Source organism: Chroicocephalus ridibundus, chromosome 2, assembly GCF_963924245.1.
Source record: "Chroicocephalus ridibundus chromosome 2, bChrRid1.1, whole genome shotgun sequence".
NCBI lineage: Eukaryota > Metazoa > Chordata > Aves > Charadriiformes > Laridae > Chroicocephalus > Chroicocephalus ridibundus.
Window position 1 is genome coordinate 96,480,328 of NC_086285.1, and position 5,834 is coordinate 96,486,161.

General features: G+C 36.9%; 1 long non-coding RNA gene across 1 annotated transcript; it reads right to left on the reverse strand.

Annotated features, from left to right (window-relative positions):
* Positions 1 to 228: 228 nt before the first annotated feature.
* Positions 229 to 5,188, reverse strand: LOC134512348 (uncharacterized). The gene is made up of 3 exons (XR_010070092.1): positions 5,147 to 5,188; positions 1,571 to 1,643; positions 229 to 263 (listed from the first exon to the last, which is right to left on the reverse strand). It is a non-coding gene; the product is annotated as an uncharacterized LOC134512348 (long non-coding RNA).
* Between the last annotated feature and the right edge of the window lie 646 nt (positions 5,189 to 5,834).

The following is a 5,834-nucleotide window of genomic DNA, read 5'->3' on the forward strand; positions in this document are numbered from 1 at the left end:
CAAACAAGATTAGTAAAAAACATGATATGAAGACAGGTCATTCACCACAAGAAAATGGCAATTCGCTGCGAAATTTCACAAGGAATTGGGCTAACATATGCTTCCATAGCCACAAAGAGTAAAAAAGATGTACATACCATTGAGCATTTACCTAATAATACTTTTGGCTAATAATACTTTGGCAAAATAAATCTGGCTGTCTTCAGAGAACTGCTAATGTTTAAGTCCATGTGCAACAGTGCAGCAAGGTGCAGCCCAAAAGCCTGTGAATGATTAAGAAAAATATGTAAGTGACAAGCTTTCTAAAAGAAAGAGAGCCTTTTATGAAACACTTAGTAAATCTTTGCTATATGGAAGAACTTTAAAAATAAACACATAGTGATGGTGTTGTACGGAGTGCTCTGTTTTTCTCTAAAGGTAAAAAGCTTTCAAGGAACAAAAATGACACAACTGTTCTTTGTTTGCCAGTCAAACACAATACATGCAAAACAAAGGTGTAAAAAATCTACATGGAGATCAGTAACTGATGGCAAAACATTCAATGTAATTGCACTTTTAAATTATTGAGTTATTCTCCCAATTTCCCCAAAAACCCTTTTTTTCTCATTCACTCTTCTATTTTCACTAATAATAATTTTCCAAAACAGGAAGAACAATTTGTGTGCTGAATACACCGTGCAGATTGCCTCTATTGTTTTAAACTACAGTCATTTTACATTACAAAAACCTTTTCCAACGGATTGATAATGTTGCATAGAACAGCAAGATTTTTACCACTGATCCCAATGACCAAACGTATGGTCCATAAATGATCTAATGATCCTGGAAACTATTTTAAGGAGTCTCTCAACTGCAAAATAATCAACAAGCCATAAAGAAATCTCTTTTATAAGGTTAGAACATCATGAAACTGATGAAAGAATCCTCAGCAAACCACATGCAAACATCTTCTTCAGTGAGTTTCACATGACATTAAACTCCAGTCCTCAGATTCAGTTATTTCAAGGGACTACACAATTTTAACATTGTTTAACATTTGAACAAACCAGAAACAAGATCTTTTCATGTGAAACTTTCACCCAATAGAGCCATATTTTTTAAGGATGTCCACAAAGTGCGAGAGGTGCTTCCTGACAGTTCATAAAGCACAAACCTGGCATAATTCCTCTTCACATTGAGTTTCTTTTTTACTTTCTCTCTCATCTTTACAGCTATTCTCACTCCCTCCACAGCACATTAACAGACATGACTTATAACCTATCTTAATCACTTTCACAATACATTTTTAGACATTCTTATCCTCATACTACTTACTAGCCATGAGGAGAGTTGTAAAACTGGAATTTCTAAGTTCCGGTGTGACATTTTGTCTTAAAAGGGAATGCCTCAGTGGGTCACACTACCTCCACAGTGGCCGAGGTATCGTTATTAATTTTTAGATGAAGGGAAGTTAACAAATCAGGGAAAACAATCTTCCAGTCTGGTATAACATTGCTGTTGCCAACAGCCTTCATTGCCTTCCCAGTGAATTATTTAAGCTATCAAAAATCTCTGTTTGCTGTGTGTTTACCTGGTCAAGCGCAAGTGAAACTCCATAGTAAGAAGAAGTAAAACAGTCCCAAGACTACCTCTGAAAATATCACCTATAAAAGGTACAGAAAAGAAAACATAGGATTCCATTTCTTTATCATCAGACACAGGATAGTTGAGATATAAAGGTGCATTTTTTTTATTTCATTAGAGAAGTCTTGAAATTGTGATGTTTCTATGAAAGAGAAACAATAGAAGCTTGCCTCACTTTTCAGAAAATTGAGTGTTCTACTACAGCCAGATGGCAAAACAGTAATCATCAGTACTAAAACACTGGTTTACATTTTCAGAACCATTCACAGATCAACATTTCTAAACAGGGAACTAGCACATTCTCAATAGCTGGTGATAATTTTTTACAAATCCATGAATGTTTTTACGGATATCCACAGATAGATAGTCTTAGAACACCCCAATCTTAAAAGCAGCAGTAGATTCACATTAAAGATAATAGAGTAGTTTTTAAGCTGACATACGCTTCACTTGACAACATGAGAGAAAAAACAAGTTTAGAATTCACAGGAGCAAGTGGTAGCATTCACTTCCACAAACAAAAACAATGACAGGTCACTGGTTTTCCGTATAACTACGAGGAAACTAGCCAAGACAGATGATACTACTGGAAAAAATACACAACAAAGCTTCACAACTACATCTGTTTCCTGGCAAGCTGTTTCTACCGTTTGGCCTTGGATGCTAGACTTTCAGGTTGGGTTTTCTTCAAAGCTTGGGGGGAAAGCATTTAGGCATAGAGGGTGAAAGGACAGAATACTTTGATAACTAACCACTTCCTTACTTAAGGCAGGGGGGCTCCAGATTGACCAAAAAACCCAACCTCAAAACAAAAAAGTGTTGCTTTCACTTAAGCTATTCCTTTAGAGTATCACACCTCCAATGAAATGCTCAGAAAGCATACTTTTAATAGGAGCAAATACATATTTTTCACATTGCAATCAAAAACGTATTTACAATGGAAAACTAATCATTTTAAGCATCAGAAATAAAAATGTGGTTCTTTATAAACAGCAAGCTGTGACTATTTTACTTAGAAAACAAGTTCATGCAGCTAGAGAAAAGTTATGCAAATTCCATCATGTAACTCCAGCTTAATAAATACCTACTATGTAGGCAACTGCAAACAAAAATTCCCTCTTATTTTAGTGTTTAAAGTACACTTACAGTTTGCAGGAGAATGGCCAAGAGCTGGAAGTTAAAATGGAAAAGGAACAAAAGTATATAAGGGCCCTAAAACAAAAAAAATACATAAACAAAGAATCGCAAAACTAGTTACGTGAGGATTTCCCTGTTTTGTTGCCCTCTGTCAACTACGGGATTAATACCATAGGATGTACAGGCTTATTTGTATTACAATTTACAGGATTCTGTTGCTTTCCTAGCCACAGTATCTTCAACAAAATGTTTGTTCTCTTTAGGAGAAATACACACCTACATCCTCACTGGTACATTAACAACATTAGTGGTTCCTCTGAATCCCATGCAGTCTCCATGATAATTCTAGAAAATTTTTTTTATTTAAAAAAAAAGTTGCTCCAAGCCGTTTGTAATCCATAATCAGATTTCATTCTTTCACCTTGTCTCTAGGGCCCAGGCTATAACAGTCTGCTTCAGTCCACTGCAGAGACAAGGTGCTTACACGAAATTCAATTCAGAACCCAAACAAAGATTTCTTCTAGCACATTAGTCTCCATAACCCTTAGATATTCAAATAACCCCCCACCGATCAGCTATACGGCATTTGAATTCAAAAAATGTGTGCACATACAAAACCAAAACAGATATGACTGAGGGTTTCTAGTGTAAATTCATGGGAATTCAAGCCTGGCCTTTAAAGACCTGTGATGTAGCCTCACCATCAAGTAGACAGGATTGAGTTTTATGCAGTTAATGAATTTGGACAGTTGATACATCAAAGCGTTCACTCCTCCGTAAGCATTCCTTCCACTGGCAGCTACTGACAAAGTTATTTCAGAGATTAGAGCCATGCATTAATGAAGACATCATTACCTTATAACACAGCCATTAACATGTCTTAGTGCTAATTACTTTTGTCATTAGAAAACAACGGTCTACAACTACAAGTTTTAACACGAAGATATCAGCAAAAATGACTAGCATCTTGTATTAAGCGTACAACAAATGGAAAAGTGTCACAGAATTTCATAGGGTTTAGACCCTGCAACAGGATTCCAGCAGTGACTATTTTAGAGAATGAAGAGATTAATAGTGAATAACCTGTCTCCTTTCCATAAAGTTTTAAAGACTAGTTTATAAACTTACCTAAAGGAACTGCATATATACTACATTTTCTAGGATTTTCATATCATAAAGACTTCTAAAGGGAAATTATTTTAACAAGTATTTATGCTGGGGTGCATAATGCAGTGACAGCTGTGCTGAATGGGAGTCTTTTGGGTGACTTATGTGGACTTTGGAATAGATCTTTAATTGTTTTGCTGATATCATTGTGACTTTTATTTAACATGACATTGCTACAGGCCAAGCACATTTAGAATGTATACACGGAACTATACCACAATGCAAAGGGACACAAACAATAACCACAGTTAAGTGTTCCATTCAAAATATGTTGAGCCAATAACAGAATCTCACCTTTTCAAGAAGCAGTACTGACAAAGTACAATACTCAGTAATTAGAGATTGAGAGGGAAAAAAACCCTTCTATTTCTGTTTCTACAACATGATCAATACTACAAAGTTAAAATCACACACTTTAAGCTTACAGTAAGTCTGCGGAATATCACAAGCATGTCACTTAGTTGGATTTGGTAAAAAAAAATAAATTGAAAAAAACTAGCTATACTGTGTAACCTTGGGGTTTATAAGTACTTTTGGGGAAAAACATTCAGAATGAAAATTCCTATAACTATTCTATCACATACTCTGAAACTAAGGGAACATTTATTTGAGAGCAAGATTCTCACCAATATGCTTTTAATAAATATTCTTTTTTTATTTTTCATCTGATTTGTATGTTTAGTTTCTAGGATCTCCCCACTCTTTTGTATTTTTTTTTCCTTTTGATTTTATGGTAGTTCTGGAGCTCCTGTTCTTTTCCCACAAGTTAGCCATATATCGATACATCCATTCCCCAAAGTGCCTCAGAAACATGCATTCCACAGGGGAAGAGTAAAACTGGCATTTTAACAGTCAAGCATCAGTCCCATAAGACAGATTTGACATGGCTGTGCACCCAGAGCATTCATTTGCTTCCAGATATTATCAGCGCGAAACACACTGGCATGATCCATTTCCCTGTCCCAGCCCTATTGAAAAAACTACAAATCAACATGAACAGATTTCAACAGACCTAATCAGTCTCTAGGATTTTAACAAAGTTCACAAATCCCTAATATCCATATCTTTAATGTAAGATACAGACCAAAATTAAGAATTTGGTGGAGTAGACAGGCTAGGTGAATTTTGTATCTAGAGAGCAGTGCATTTTTTACAACGATCACAAGGCTTTGCAGCCTGAACTTTAGACCAGAGGAAAGTGAAGATAGAATCAGCTAACCTGTAGTCCAGAGATGGCAGAAGGGAAGATATTATATCTTCTGCCTTGAAGTACAAGGAGCCTTGTTTTTTATTTCCTTCTGCAGTGGAGCAAGGTACAGGAGAACTCCTTAAAGACAAAAATCGGATAAGAAAGAAAGGGAAAAGAAAACAAAACAGAGCTGAGGTGGCAAGCGTTACTCCTAGTCTCCGTGCTACTACCAAAACTGTTTTGGCCAAAACCTTCCCTAAAATCATCCTTTGGGCAGACACATATCACTGAAAGCCCAGAAAGCCAACCATATCCTGGTCTGCATCAAAAGAAGTGTGGCCAGCAGGGCAAGGAAGGTGATTCTGCCCCTCTGCTCTGCTCTTGTGAGACCACGCCTGGAGTACTATGTCCAGCTCTGGACCCCCCAAAATAAGAAGGACATGGACCTCTTGGAACAGGTCCAGAGGAGGGCCACAAAGATGATCAGAGGGCTGGAGCACCTCTCCTATGAGGACAAGCTGAGAGAGTTGGGGTTGATCAGCCTGGAGAAAAGAAGACTCCATGGAAACCTTATAGCAGCTTTCCACTATCTGAAGGGTGTCCGCAAGACAGCTGAAGAGGGATTTTTTACAAGGGCACATAGTGATAGAACAAGGGGTAATGGCTTCAAACTGTAAGAAGGTAGATTTCAATTAGATATTAGGAAGAAATTTTTCAC